General features: G+C 33.3%; 1 long non-coding RNA gene across 1 annotated transcript; it reads right to left on the bottom strand.

Moving 5' to 3' along the window:
- Window positions 1–1,242: 1,242 nt before the first annotated feature.
- LOC131157093 (uncharacterized) lies at window positions 1,243–2,731 on the bottom strand. The gene is made up of 3 exons (XR_009137218.1): window positions 2,707–2,731; window positions 1,425–1,473; window positions 1,243–1,318 (listed from the first exon to the last, which is right to left on the bottom strand). It is a non-coding gene; the product is annotated as an uncharacterized LOC131157093 (long non-coding RNA).
- Window positions 2,732–16,846: the final 14,115 nt, after the last annotated feature.

Below are 16,846 nucleotides of genomic sequence, written 5' to 3'. Positions count from 1 at the left end.
TTATATATCATGAATGTTTATTTATTTTTCCACTTAATTAACACAATAAGTAAAAGTTAAAAATCGTAATTTCTACTTCGGAGTCAAGTGCTTCAGATGGAACTACTTTTGCTTATTAGGCTGAACCGCTTTCTTTTTGTCTTTCCTTGCTCTTCCCAATGAGCTCTCCAGTCTCCAGTCAGTGTCAAAGGCTTTGATTGCATTCCTCCTTCCCTCTCTTGGTTATGAGCTGATTTGATCTTCTGATTTTAGGTTGTTGTGAAGATCTCTGTGAGATAGCTGATACAGCCATAGCAAGCCAGATTTGATAGGCTGCTTCTTCCGGGGGTCTCATATCTGCTTTATGAATTTGATTTGAGGGAGGGATATATCTTTAGAATTACTGCAATTCTTTGATTTATTGAGCTTCAGGTTTGATTTGAGCTTCAATCATTCTTCGGTTTTCTTGCTATCATGATTGGCTGTCAGAGATTTGCATTCTCCTGATTAGTTGGGTAGTTTATTTTGAAAAATTGCATGCCGATATTGAGTCTTTAATCTCTTATATTGAAGCATTAATCACTTGTTCTTTATGTCTATGATCTTTGAACTACTTGCTGCAAATCTTACTTGACCAGTATTTTAGAGTGTGCCAACACTTTCTGGAGTATATCACCAAAATTGTTCAGCACCAGTAAATTTCTTGCCCCATACAAATTTTACTTGCATCAATTTTTCCACAAATTATTTGTTCTTTATATGTAATAACGTTTCCAACAATGTTCATGGCTTTTATACTTCTCTTCTGGCTGGAAATATTGTACGCAGACGGGGTTAGCTTATTTGTAAATAAAGATAATATATTTTTGAATTGTAATGCATGTAAAAAAATCATGTTTATGCTGTGAACTTCATTGATGGACCAGAAATTGGATTCCTTGAGATTTGACACAATGAACAGAATGCAGATTTTTTTTTTGTTAGAAGTAAGTTTGGCTGGTATGATGTTCCATGTTTGGCACTATAAAATTATGCGTCAATCAGGCTGTTAATCATGAGCATTCTTATGCACCTTAATTTGATGTAATGCAAATCAGTTGCAATGGCAAAGGATTGGTATCAACCGTGTAAGGAGCCTTTCTTAATAATGGCTCTACGCTACAAAATAAACAGGTTAGATTGAATGATTGAACAGAGGGTTGGTATCTGTCCATCTTTTTTTGGATTTTGTGGAGAGATTCTTTTTCAACTTCTCTCTCTGGTGGCTTTTGGGTGTGCCTTGATGCCTTTGTGTACTTGTGTCGGTTCCTGTCTGGGCCATTTGAATGGTTTATTTTACCTATAAACCAAAAAAAAAAATTAGTGGGTAAAGCATATAATTCTTGGTGCAAGTACTGTATTTGCTAACATGAGATTTTACACCAAAAGTGAGGGAGGAATCTCACATCATTGCTAAGTCCTCTGATACCAATGGCGGAGCTCAAATTTGGTTCCCTACCACAATAACACCATTCATATGTAAATTTATATATCATATAATTCTGACTTAAGATAACTGTTTCATTTGGCTCTTTCAAGGACTATTAGGAGCAGGAGTGAAACAAGAAATAGAAATTGCGAATGAAAGTGGCAGTTTAGTTTGATAGGATGTGTTAGAGGGGGATTTGGGAGTTAAAGATAGAAAGTAATTACAGGGGCATATTTGGATTTCAAATGACCATAACTATTAGAGGGGAATTCCGCTAAGAGTTTAAATTCAGTTTTATCATATTGGGTTTGTTTTATAGGAGCAGTGACGAGCAAAGATTTGATTCTGTTCACTTTGGCGCAAACTTACAGGTGAGACACACACTGCTTTTATGAACTGTGGCTTATCTTTGATATTGAACATGATGAAAATAGCAGGGAAAGTATATTTTTAAGTGGTTCTCTTCTCTTGTAAACCTCTGGGAAAAAGTTTATTGACATTGTTATTAGACAACTTTCAATGGTTGGCGCAGAATTTGAAGTTGTCCAGAAACTAACCTCATGCAAAAGGTGGGGGCTGGTTTGCTTTTCTTTTCCTCATGATTTGGGAATTTCTGGTTTTCATCTAGCTGCACACCTCTTCTCTACTGCTTCACTTCTATTAAACATCTTTCGACTTTCAAAGAATTCAATGAATCTAAATTCTGTCTTAATCATGCACCTGCATTATGCTAGATGGGAGTTAATCTAAATGATTTCTTGGTCTAAATTGCTGTCTATTTGCATATTCAGCTTCAACAAATTTTTTATTCATATTCGGATGCTCGAGGATGGGTGGGTTAGACTAATTAGTGTTAAAATGAAGAAAGGCTTTCTCTTCTATTTAATATTCAACATAACAAGTTGTATATATAATACATGAAAACGGGAACAAGATCCTAGGTTTTGAGGATGAGCTTTCTAACATGGTATCAGAGTTGGGCCTTGGGCTGCTTGGCTCCTCCGTGAATTGGACTTCTTGTCACGACCCCACTTTTTTACCTTTCCATAATTATCGCAATATTACATATATTCACAATATTCTAGAATATTACATCTATACCATTGTATGGCCAGCGGAATTAAAAAAAAAACCTTCCAAACATTCTACATGCCAGAGTACTACCTCACAACCACTACCATACAATTTCCCAAAAACCATGTTATAACCCAAAATTACCAAAAACGTTTATATATACAAAAATCCATACCAGCACTTACCCTAACTGTATTATTTACACCTCGACCCTGAGCTCTTAGACTTGATTTCTTGGCGGTCCTGAAAAGTTGAAATATTTATTAGAGTGAGACATCTCTCAGTAAGTATCAGTGTGTGGCAAATGAGTTTTTACGTAAGCAAATATATCCAATAATTAACTTTAAATGAAATTGCATTCAAAATCTGTACTCACATCTATAAAACTAAAAATAAATACTTTTCTCAAAATCATACTTTGACTTTATAAATTTCTTTGTGTACGTAAATCATTATATATGCATAAAAGAAAATCTCTGAATAGACAATCATATAACATTATGTATTAACCCCACATGATCGGGTTGTATAGTCTGAAAACAGGACTTAACCATGGCTAGCCTACCACCAAGCTAAGTCAACGTAATATATGTCTGTAGTTCGATTTGCCTACCATAGTCTGGTTCGGATTCTAAGGGCGGTCTACAACACTTAGCATGCCAAATCGACTATTTACTGCCTACACTTTCCATGATAGTGTGGCTACACTAACAACTCCACTAGCTACGATACTGTGCTCTTAACATATTTGGTCTATCAGGGTTTTTAAACTATATAATACAATTTATATAATATTATATAATAACAATATAACGACCTTCTCATATCCTACCAACATTATATTGCAATTAACATAATATTATATAATAACAATATAATGACCTCCTCATATCCTACCAACGTTATATTGCAATTTTCATGATAAAAATAGTAGCATGATCTCATTTTCATAATTCGGTATAAAACCGTCATTTCTCACAATTCCACAGTATTCTTAATATTTCCATTGATCAGTATAACACCACATTCTCTGTATACAATCATTACTCATTATAAAATCCATACTCAGTACAAAATCACATTTATGTATAAAATCACAATTTCACTATATAATATCATAAAAGGGATTCCAACCAATTTAATTCTACAATTAGAACAAATTGTTCTCATGCCACACAATTTAAATGCTTATACCATAATATAATAAACTGCCCAGGGAAAATATATTTTACAGGAAACAAAGGTCTGATCATCTCCATAATTTTATTCAACTCACAATATAAATTTTTCAGGAAAACGGGAGATGATTACCCTACTCACTTTGGTTTTCCCTCAATACATATATAATAACTAAAAAAAAAAACATTATTTCCATATGCCTAAATAATTCAAAAAACTCGACATAATCAGATTCGTGCTGTTTGATTTAATTCCAAAATATTCTCAAAAATATGATATAATCAAATCCCTACAATTTAATTTAACTCAGACATATTTTAATTAACATCAAGTTAATTAAATTCACGTACTAAAATTTAATCAAAAATATTTTAAAATAACTGACATAATCTATTACATTTACCTTATCCCAAGAGTGGGGCCTACGATGCTTAAATCACGAAATCTCCCTAATTAAAATGTTGGTGGCCGAAATTGGAACCCAAGGATATTTTTCGTTCTTCAATTGACACACGTTTGCTAAAAAAAATTGAGGAAAGAGAGAGAAAGTGCTTGAGGAGAGAGAGAGAGAGAGAGAGAGAGAGAGACGAGAAAGGTGGTGAGAGAGAGAGAAAGAGAGAGAGAGAGAGAGAGAGAGAGAGAGAGAGAGAGAGAGAGAGAGCTGGAGTGAGAGCAAAGGGAAGGGGGGTCTTAGGATTTAATTGAAATCCTGAAGCTCAAAGAAGCTTCAGGATACTTTACTTATATATATATATATAATATTATATTATATTATTTAATTATTTATTTTATTTTATTTTAGTTTTCGAATCATTACACTTCTCCTCGCCTCATTTCCTCCCATGGGCTCTCCTCATCTCATTTCTCTCATGGGCTCGAGGGGGAGTATTACTATGCGTCCAGTCCCACATCGTCTCTGTAAGCAGTTCCAAAGTTAGTATAAGATCCTCTTAACTCTCTTTCCTCGACACCTAGGTTTTGAGGATGAGTTCTCTAACATCCTTTATTCAATATTCAACGTAACAAGTTGTATATAATACATGAAAAAGGGAATAAGATCATAAATTACTCCTAAATATCTGCTCTATAATAACTGTACAATAATTGAAAGATGGAATGTAACGCCCCAAAATTACTATCATTTTTTTTTCACCTCTGATGCCATAATTGTATAACCCAAAAAAACATATATGTAGCGGAATCATAAATATCAAGCCAGAATACAATATACCATAGTTCTAGTGCTATCTTATACACACATAGGTCGCTCTCCCCAAAATGCTATCATAATTCCAGGTGTACAAATACATCTCCATAAACAAAAATAATTCTCTCCCATACTTTCAACACTCTCTCTCAATGCCCTACTCTGAAATGCTAGGCTTGATCCTCTCGAGATCCTGAAACATTAGAATAAATATTGTGGTGAGACACCTTTCAGTAAGATTGAAAAGGTTATCATCAGTGTGTGGCGACATAAGTTTAAATATTATAAACCATATTTATTTAGTCAATAATTCAATCTGAGAAAAATGTCTAAATTTGAATTCATATATATATATATATTGATAAAACATTCCTTTCCCTAAACATGTTCAATTTCAATAAAATACTTCCATGTAAATAATCAATATATGACGAGTGAAGCCATTCTTTTTGAGTATTTTTTAGGGTATACCAGTTAAGCCAAGTCAAAATGACTGTTCTGTAGGTGTCCACTGGTATCTTGGGTATAACAAGTCATACACATTACATATACCTCGATATTTCACTTGTTTATACTCGAATCTATATGACTACCTTAACTCTAAATTGTATTTCTAGTTAACTTCACGTGAGTATACTGTTCTTAACGGTCATATAACGATAAGACTTGCATGAATGACTTACTTTGGAGTTGCGTGCATTATATATGATGAGATTGTGTGAAATATGGTTACTCCTGTATGTGAAACGATATGGTTTTGTCGTATGTGCAGTCGTTTCATATTTGTTGGAATTAGTATTTGTGGATACCGCCCTGAATTTCATTCACATTATTTACTAGAGACTAGCAAAATGTTAGTTGGGGGGTGTGATTACAAGTCTAAATTGCGTAATTTGGAGTTTAAAATTATGCATTAAAGATTATATTTTTAATTAAACACTTAACTATGTTCAATAATTTAACATTGAGCTAAAATTAAAATATTTGGATCATTACTCAATAATTTATGATTTTTTGGTAACTTATTATTGCATGATATTTTTTGGACATTAAAGTCGAGATTAAAAATGTACGTGTGTGTACGTGAGCTAGAATTCAAATCAAGGTCATGTGCATGAAGCCAAATATCAAAGACCGGACCGTGAGCCACATGCCTACAAATGACAAGCCATGCACGCAGTTGTTTGTAGTCGTGTGCATGTGTAGAAATTGAAGAATTCGTGCTATGCAATGTGATAATTTTTGAAATTAAAGGAGATATAAAATAGAATCTGGTGTCGTGTGAGAATACTATGTGGGCTTCATGCACATGAATCCGTGTCATGCAATGAAAATTGGGCAACAGTCCGAGTCCGAAATTTGATAGGAGACAGCCTGAACGTATTTCAGTATTTTAATCATAACTCTTTCATATGACATCAGATTTGTGTGATTCACGTGTATTTGATAATATTACTAAGATACCTACAATTCATTTTGAAATAGCCTTTTGCTAATTCGAATGTTTACTGGGTCAAAATTGGGCTTGAAAGTGAAGTTACTGTGTTGGGCCGTGTGCAGTGCTTAAGGAAAAAAAGGAGTAATGGGCCACCAAAAAATGACCCATGCGCCTATCTCAAGAGGAGACATAGTTAGGGCAAAATATTAGAGGAGGAATAGGATATTTTATGGGGGAGAAGGGTTTATGGGGGAAAAGGGAGCAGCAGGAGGCGGCGGTGGTGTGTTAGACAATAGAAGACTCTCGGCCTCTCTCAAATTTTCGGCTATCTCTCTCTCTCTCTTTCTTTCTTATATCTCTCTTATTCTCACTTTTCTTAGTTTAATGTTAGATTTATTTTCATTGTCAAGCTTTTATTTTTCTTCAATTTAAAGTTGGGATTATTAATACTTTTAGTTTTGTTTAAAGTTTCTGTTAGAATTTTTATTATTCTCTTTTTCATTGTTGAATCTTAAATTCTATTTGGGTTATTTTTTGAAGTCAGTTGTCAATACCATTGTTGGAAATAATTTTGGTTTCTTGATTGTGTTAAGTTTAAATTTAAGTTAGTTAATTAATCAATTTACGGTTGAATGTTTCACTTGCGTAATAAAGTTTTCGTTTTTAGGCTTTTGTCCGAAATTTCAAACGTAGGTTTTATTCCCTATCTAAATGGTTAGATGTAGGATTATTTTTCCGCAGTTAATTTTTTTATTACCTATTTTAATGTGCTTGTTTCCTATTTCTTTAGTGCGTGTTAGGTTCATAAATTAAATTTCACATTGTTTTAATTTTTTCACAAAATCTCGAAACTCCCACGAAATTGAATCTGAACTATGTTCAGTAAATTTTTCTTTTCTTAATTTCTTTTGGAATTACATGAGTTTGGAATTAAAATGCATTCCCTGAGGAGAAGATCTAGCCCTTGGGCTAATTATTACACGACTGAACTCCTATACTTGGGATAGCTTCCAAGCTGCTCATTTTTCGAGTAAGTCGGGTTTGTTGATGAAGCTTCTTCTTTCGTCGACGAACCTCCTTCTATAATTCATCGACAAAGACGTCATTTCGTCGACGAAGGTGACCAGGTCAAAGGGTTACAAATTTATTTTTTGGTTGCTTAATCATTAAGAATTTGAATTTCTCTCTCTCTCTATCTATCTCTCTCTCTCTCTAACCAGCGCCCTCTCTCTCTCTCTCTCTCTCTCTCTCTCTCTCTCTCTCTCTCTACAATTTCACGTCGTTTTTTTCTAGATTTGACAATCGGAAGTTACTATGAGGATCTAGGGGAGATTCTCTACAAGTCTAGCATAGTGAATTTTTTATCTGAGTTTTTTAGGAATTACTCCAAAATCAAGGTAAGTAGGATATTTTAAGGCTTTATAGTTATTTTGGAATATAGGAGGCCTAGGAAATGCTAAATGAGGAATATTCTGGGGTTAGTGTTGATTTATCTAGGGAAAATGTGATTTCAGGATTTTGAACTGCAAACACCGTAGGGCGTGAATTTTTGGGTTTTCAGTGGGCTTTCTTATAAGCCAGGTAAGGGGATTATATTATGTCAGCTTTTTGTGGACCGCTTAAAATGTAGTATATGTTTTTTGGAAAATTTATTGTGGTTGGTTTGATCATCCCCTATTTTCTATTAAATATATAGTTTGAGTTAAATAACACCCTGGAGATGCTCATACCCTATTTTCAGCAACTTATGTTTTTCCCAATAAGGTTATTTTATTTATGGTTAACAAATGAAAATTGTGTGCAAGGGAACGGTTTTAAATGGCATATGTGAATAGAATGTTTTAATTGGTTTTTACACTATATATGATATAATGGCCGAGGACAAAGTTTTGATATAACAGCTGGGGGCCGAGTTTTGATATGACGGTCAAGGATCGAGTTTTGATATGACGGTCGGGGGCCGAGTTTGATATGATGGCCGAGGGGCCAGTTTTTTGTTAAATTACAGTTTTATATGAAATGAGTTATAATACAGTTTTATTATGTAAGTTGCCATATATGATTCTAGAACCATGTGGATTTGCAATATGCGATAATGTGAGCACGGTACCGTAGCTATATGTGGTAGTGAGTGCAATCACACGAGCATGGAGGTGTGATAATTCGATTGGAGACCTGGGCCGCAATACTACTCCGAGGTTTCTGCCGGGGGGCCTATCCATGGTATACCGAGTGACCATAGGTAGGCACAATCGTACTTGTGATGATAGTTTGACTCAGCTACGGAACCACCAGTTGCAAGTTGAGTCCAACCTTTGGGCCACATAACCCATCATGAGGGGAAGTATGTCGTATAAGTATGTGATAGCATGACGACGCTACTTTGGCAATCCAGGTTGTGTCTTTTATGCATATATGGGCAGATTTACTATAAATGGGATATATTGAGCCAACCATTATTACTAGTAAATTACATATCTTCTGATATACAGTATAGTATAGTTTTCTTTAAAAATGTCATTTTTGTGCATAGTTAAATGATGGGATTTATTTCACACGAGAACCCATGCTAGTCACATACTAATGTTAATATAATCCGTCTTACTAAGAAGTGTCTCACCCCCATTATAAAAATGATTTTTCAGGTCATTCAAGGAACCGTTCCTAGTTTGCCTCAGTGTGGGAATTAGATTTTTGGGAGTAGTTATCAGTGCTAGTAAGATACCAGTTATCATATTTTATTGTTTTGAGGATTGTAATATGTAGATGGATAGTGGTATGTATATATTTGAGGAACAATTAAAACTCTGGTAAAGAATGTTGATGTTTTAGAAATCTTTCGATGTATGGTTTTATTTCCAGTATTGGCAGGTGCACCCGGGATTCCCTGGTTAGGGCGGGTTGCATAACATAAATAAAAATTTTATGATACCACACATACATATATATACCACACACACACACACACACACACACACACACACATATATATATATATATATGTGTGTGTGTGTGTGTGTGTGTGTGTGTGTGTGTGTGTGTGGTATCATAAAATGTTTATTTATGCTTCTAGCAGCCCCGGGCCCACATGGCGGGTCGGGGCACTACATCTTGCATGAGAATTGCAATGATCCAAAGTTATTTACACTTTGGCATGATCTTCTTGGACATCTTGGAGATGTAATGATGCGAAGAATCATTGAGAATTCACTTGGTCATCCACTAAAGAACTAGAAGATTCTTTTATCAAGTGATTTCATGTGTACAGCTTACTCTCAAAGGAAATTAATTGTCAAACCATCTATTTCAAAGGTAAATATTGAATCTCGTATTGTTTTACAAATAATTCATGGTGATATATGCAGACCTGTTGGCCTAAACAAGGCTTACGACTCTTGATTTTGATGATAACAAAGTAAGGTTATTTAATTTGTTTCAAAGCTTTGATGTTTCAGGAAAAGTAGATATCTGAGCTTAGCATACTTCATAAGATTACAAGGAACAACTTTTGAAAGCTCATATCAATTCAAATGATCAATATTGAAAGCTCAAAGCAACAAAGACTTGAAGCTCAAAATCGAAGGGAACTCAAAGCAATAAATTCAAGATTTCAAGGAACTCAAGAAATGAAGAGTCAAAAGAGTCAATAGGACATGCTTTGTAAGTAATTCAAAGAATATTCAAGCATGAAATTTTTTGAAACTCATTAGGAACAAAGGCTTAAAGACCTAAAACTTAAATCTTGGAACATATTTTTTCAAGAAAACAAATTGAAATTCCAAGAATTAAGAAGCAAAGAGAGTTCTTACAAAAATCATTTTAAAATTAGCATTTTGTCTTGACAGGAGCCTAACTGGAATCATCAGTAGGCTTCCAAATTAAATGGTTTTAAAATGCACAAATAGAAGGTCATCAGGCTACTGCGTAGACCATGACAAGCGCCTGACGAGGAAATCTGAGAAGCTTATCTGGGTTCTGCCAGGCTACTGCCACTATACTGAATTTGTTTTAAACTGAGAAATTCAGTGACAAACGCCTAACCAAAAGGTGACAGGCAACTGCCAACCTACTGACTTTGTTTTTAAACTGAGTTTTAACGTGATAGGCGCCTGACCAAAAGTACCAAGCTACTACCACACGGCAGATTTCAAATTTTAACGGAAAGTTTGTTAAAAATTTTGATTGCTTAGGGCTCAAGCTTATTTAAACTTGGGCACTACTCCAAGTAAACTTGGTGATCAAGTTAAATGCTTTTCTAAATCTATAAATAAGCCTCAAGATCATTGAATTAAACCACGAAGCATCATATTCAGCATTCATACTCTTAATTGCTCTCAAGTATTCAAAGGCTCTCTTGCTCACTCATTGCGCAAGAATTCTACTAAAGCTTTGCTAACTCTCAACACTGATCTTGTGCCTCAAATCTGAATCTTTCAATCATTGAAAGACTTAATCGGTGATACACTCCCTTGAGCTTCAATTTAAATTTCATATTGAATTACTTTGAAGTATATAGTTTGAAACTATACTAATCAGCTCTTTTGAGAGCATCTCTTGCACAAATTTTCTTGAATCTCTTCTTGTAGATTGATTGATGGTTCAGGTCCTTGAATCGTTGTTGGACCAAGTGAGGGTTATCGTTTGGAGAGGCACACTCTAGCCTAATTAAAGGAGGAATTGTAACGGTGTTGTTCTGCCCGAAAAGGAACTGATTTAGTGGAATCCTTTGGTGGTTTGCCAAAGGCGAGGACGTCGGCTAGGGATAATTCGAACCTCGTAAAAAACTTGGTATTCTCCTCAACCCTACTCTGTTAATTTCAGCACTATATATATTCTTGTGTATGCTAAGTGCAAGTTACAGGGCTTAAACACTGAATTCAAAGAAGACTCTTAATCCATAGAAAGTACATTTCAATTAACCGTTTGCGGAAACCCACAAGGGAGTACATTGGTTAATTTGCGAAAATCTTAATTAAGAGAAATACAATAAAAATCAATCCAAAGTAGGGCTTGCATACAAATTATAGGGCTAATTACAAAAGCTAAAAGCAATTCAAAGAGTTGCAACTTCTTGGTTACTTTGGTTGTTGGTATTGTGTGGTTGATTGGATTGTTTAAGTTTTCAGCAAATTGTTGTGCATTTTGGTTTTGATTGATAATTGATTAATTTACTTAAGTTTTGATGTGAGTACTAAACAAGTAAGTAAAAGAATTTAAAAAGAACTTAAATTTTTAAATAACCCAATTCACCCCCCCCCCCTCTTGGGATCACTATTCTACTTTCGGGACCAATACATCCATCATCTGGATCATTTAGATATTTCAAGGTCTTAATTGATGCACTACTAGATGGTCACATGTTTCTCTATCATCAACTAGACTTTTTTCTCAACTGATTAGATTACGAGCTTATTTTCTCTATTATCCTATTAAACCAATTCATTTGGATAATGCTGGTGAATTTACATCCCAAACTTTTGGTAACTATTGCATGACACTTGGAGTAGATGTTGAATATCGTGTTGCTCATACGCATACACAAAATGGTTTAACTGAATCTTTTAATAAGAGACTTCAATTCATTGCTACACCTATGATTATGATAACCAAATTGTTTTTATCTGTTTGGGGACATGTTATTCTTCATGCTGCATGTTTAGTCCGTATAAAGCCAACTGCTTACAATAAACTTTCATCCATTCAATTATTTTATAGGCAACAACCTGATATTTCTTATTTAAAAAACTTTTGGTTGTGTAGTATATGTTCCTGTTATCCCTCCTCAAAGAACTAAAATGGGTCCTTAACGTAAGTTTGGTATCTATGTTGGTTTTGATTCTCTTTCTATAATTAGATATCTTGAACCTTTAAAAGGTGATTTGTTTAAAGCACGGTTTCAAGATTGTCATTTTGATGAAACAACATTCCCTACATTAGGGGGAGCAAAATCAATGTTTGAAGCACAACATGAAATCACATGGAATGCTATGAGTTTATCTCATTTAGATTCTTGCATAAATCAAAGTGAACTTGAAGTTGAAAAGATTATACATTTGCAAGGGATTGCAAATTAGTTACCAATTTTTTTTGTAGATACCAAGACCATATTAAAATCTCATATTCCTGCTACAAAAATTCCAGCATGTATTAATGTCCTTGAAGGACAACAGCCGGCTAATAAACCTAAATCGCAAGTTAAGAGTGAAAGGCCAATTGGTGCAAAATATAAAACTCTCAAAAGGAGAAAATTGAAATCTATAAACACTCTAGAAGAGGTTACAGAGGTGGATAATCCATTCTATATTCACAAACTCATTTCTCTTAAAAATGAAATCCCTATTATAGAACCTCCTAAAGAGAAATCTCTTTATAAGAGAAAACTCCTGAAGAGACATCCCTTGAAAAAGGATAGGTACTTGGAAATAATAATGAGATCTTAATTCATTATACAGGAGAAATGTGGGATAGAAATAAAGTTGTTGTCAACAACATATTTGCATATGCAATAACTACTGACATTACCTGAAGTAATGAGGATCCTAAATTTAAATATGTTAATGAATGTCGATATGGAAGTGATTGGCTAAAATGGAAAGATACTATCACATTAAAATTAAATTCTCTATTAGAAAGAGAAACTTTGGAACCTATAGTCCAGACACTAGAAGATGTCCAACCCGTGAGATACAAATGGGTATTTGTGCGCAAACAAAACGAAAATAATGAAATTACTCTATACAAAGTAAGGCTTGTGGCACAAGGTTTCTCATAGAATAATGAAATTGATTATGAGGAGACATATTCTCCCGTAATGGATGGAATCACTTTTAGATTCTTAATTGGGCTAGCAGTTACTGAACAACTGAGCATGCGTCTTATGGATGTAGTAACAACATACCTATATGGATCGTTGGATAGTGAAATTTATATGAAAAATCTCTAAAAGGTTTAAATTGCTTGAAGCAAAACTCAGAAATTTGTATTCAATTAAACTTCAATGTTCTTTATATGGATTAAAGCAATCTAGAAGCATGTGGTACAATTGATTAAGTGAGTACCTTGTGATAAAAGGATTCATAAATGATCCAATTTGTCCATGCATTTTTATTAAAAGATCAAAGTCTGAATTTGTTATAATTGTCGTTTATATTAATGATTTGAATTTAGTTGGGACCCTTGAAGAGCTCACTAAAGCTATTAATTATTTAATGACAAAATTTGAGATGAAAGATTTAGGAAAGGCAAAATATTTTCTTGACCTATAGATTGAACATGTAAATGGTGTAATTCTTGTTTATCAATATAAATATATCGAAAAGATATTAAGACAATTCTATATGGACAAAGTTCATCCTTTGGGATCTCCAATGATGGTGTGATCACTTGATGTTGATCTATTTCGACCTCATGACGATGAGGAGGAATTACTTAGTCCTAAAGTACCATATTTAAGTGCTGCGAGATCTTTGATGTATTTGGCCAATTGTACAAGACCCAACATCGCATTTTTTGTAAATCTACTAATAAGATATAACTCTACTCCTACTCGACGACACTGGAATGAAATTAAGCACATTCTACGCTATTTGAGAGGTACATCTGATTTGGATCTATTCTACTCATTTAATTCCAAATTTCAACTAGTAGGATATGCAGATGCTACATATCTATTTGATCCTCATAATGTTAAATCTCAAACTGGATATGTATTTCTTTACAAAAAAACAGTTATATCTTGGAAATCAATAAAGCAGATGGTTACAACAACATCCTCCGATCATTCTAAAATATTAGCTATCTATAAAGTTAGTAGAGAATGCGTGTGGCTCAAATAAATGATTTCTCATATCCAAGAAAATTATGGTCTTCAATAAATCAAGGGTATTGCAACAGTTTTATATGAAGACAACGTTGCATGTATAGCTCAACTAAGAGGAGGATACATAAAGGGTGACTGAATGAAACATATCTCTCCAAAATTCTTCTATACACATGAACTCCAGAAAAATGGTGATATAGATGTTCAGCAGATCCAATCAAGTGATAATCTAACAGATTTGTTCACCAAAGCTTTGTCTACTATAACATTCAAGAAATTGATTCATCTCATCGAAATGAGACATCTTAAAGATCTTAACAGAGTAAGTTAATATATGAATGACATCCAAGGGAAAGTGTTATGAAAAATATAAATGGTTGTCACCCCTTCATCTTCCACTCCTTCCTCTTCCACCTCTTCATCTTCCATCACCATAAATAATGTACTATCCTTATTGCCCTATAAAAGGGCCCTCTCTCTCTCATTCAAATACAAGAAAAATACTTGAATAGAATAGGCATATGGAAAGGATAAGAGAAGAACAGAGATAGAGAGAAGAAAGATATTTTGTATAAGGTCGATTCCAAATCATCTTGTAATTCCTCTAGAAATAGTGAAGTTTTTTATCCCATCCACCCGTGGAGTAGGCATAGCCAAATCATGTAAAATTTCTGTCTCATCTCTATTTATTTTCCTGCATCTTTTATAACAGTTCAGTCTGGAAGGTTATTAAATATTCTTCTCTTTTTTAAAACAAGTATTCATTGTAATAAAATCACACAACATGACAAAAGTCTAATATCATATCCTTAAACTCATTTTTATCTCCATATCAATGTCCTTTATATATCATCTCATAACCTTTATTGTCTTTTCCAATATGTCCATTCAAATCTACTCGCATGAATATTTTTCGGTTCTTGGTATTTCTTGTATAATACGATAAATATTTTCTCAAAATTGTTTCTTAAGGCTACTAAGCCTATTTGAGGAGCATTAACATTATGGCATCTATTATCTCTTGACCTAAGATCGAGCATTTTGATTTTTTATGAATCTATCATCTACTCTTGACATTTATAATACTATCTTTTAAGTTTGTGCTTAAAATGATTCCTTCCCTATTTTTATATTTTTCTTTTCTATTGTATTAAAGTTTGAATCCTAATTTTTCAATTTAATTTTCTCCCTTTCTTGAAGACATATTACATTTTTTTTTCTAATCGTTGTGTCTAATGTCTCCATGCCTTTTGTCCATAAGTTTCATTATATTTCAAGTCGCTAAACTAATCCTAGTCTCCTCAACTAACTTTTTTACCTACGCAAGTCCATAACAATGTGAGAATCCTCACATGCTTGACATTAGACTGGAACATCGATACAATGTGTTGTTTCAAAGCAACAATCTAACTCACACTCGCCCACTTTTTACCACACTAAGATAGTATAAGTGCAATACGTTGCTCATAGGAGATGCCTTTAGCAAATAATCAATGAGGATACATATCAATATCATAGAGATTTGATAATTTGTACATTGGCCATCAATATGTAACACAACCCTCCTCCTTTACCCAATTTTAAGACCAACTATATGTGCAAAGATTAGACCCAGAGAGCATCACAAGCCAGTTGCAACATGGAAATAATATGAAAAGAAAAAAAATCAGCTTCTATGTAATAATAAAGTATTAAAAAACAAAGTAGTCCTTCTATACTCATCAAAAAAGAAATAAGGGCCCCATTTAGTTGTGGAAAATATTTTCCACTATGCATTTTTAAGTTTTCCAAGTAATTATAAAAATTTTAAATTATTTTTAAAATTTTCAAGAGTCTATTAAAAAGATGCAAAATATAGAATTTGTTTAGTTGTACATAATAATTTTTTATTTTTTATTTGCGGACATTAGAAAAATTACAAAAAGTACAACTTCTTCTCTAATTTTCCAAAAAATTATACAAGATAGTAAATAGAATCATGCACTTGAGTTTTGATTTTTATAGATTTGAAAGAAACTCAATACATTAATCACACAAATCACAGTCCAACCATATGCAAAATAAGAGTTAAAAATTAAGAAAATAATAAAAAGATTTTTTCCAACTATCCTATAAAAATTTAAAAAACAAATTGAAAAACAAGATAATATTTTCATAATTATTTGAAAAATTATAAATAAAAATTAGAGCTATTTCCTAAGCAAATGGTGTCAGCCTTTTATTATTGTTGATTAATTTCATACAAATATTGTAAATTTAAAAATAAAAAAAAAATAACCTTTGTTGTAAATTTTTAAAAGTTAAAATGAAAAATAAAAGCCACTGAAATAATATTTATTTTATTTTAAAATTAATTATCAAAGCACCAAAGTTACCAATGTACCTTATTTTAAAATTTTTCAACATCTATATAAAACTAACAAAAACATGAAAGATTTTTCTACTTCCATATATAAATCATAAAATTCTCAGAAAGAGTGATATTTATAACTACAAAAAGGTCGATAGTTTTCAGAACCCACCCACACACATGGGCCCACACACTCACACACGCACACCCACGTGCACGCGCGCCCCACACGCACACAAATATATATATTTCCAAACGCAAGTTTATGTTTCTCCAATTTTGACATCACAAATTCATTATTGGCTCTTCATTATAAACTAAATGGAATGAAA

Source organism: Malania oleifera, chromosome 6 (genome assembly GCF_029873635.1).
Source record: "Malania oleifera isolate guangnan ecotype guangnan chromosome 6, ASM2987363v1, whole genome shotgun sequence".
In the NCBI taxonomy this organism is placed as follows: Eukaryota; Viridiplantae; Streptophyta; class Magnoliopsida; order Santalales; family Ximeniaceae; genus Malania; species Malania oleifera.
The sequence above is the reverse complement of the archived record's forward strand: the minus strand, read 5'-3'. Positions and strand labels throughout refer to the sequence as shown.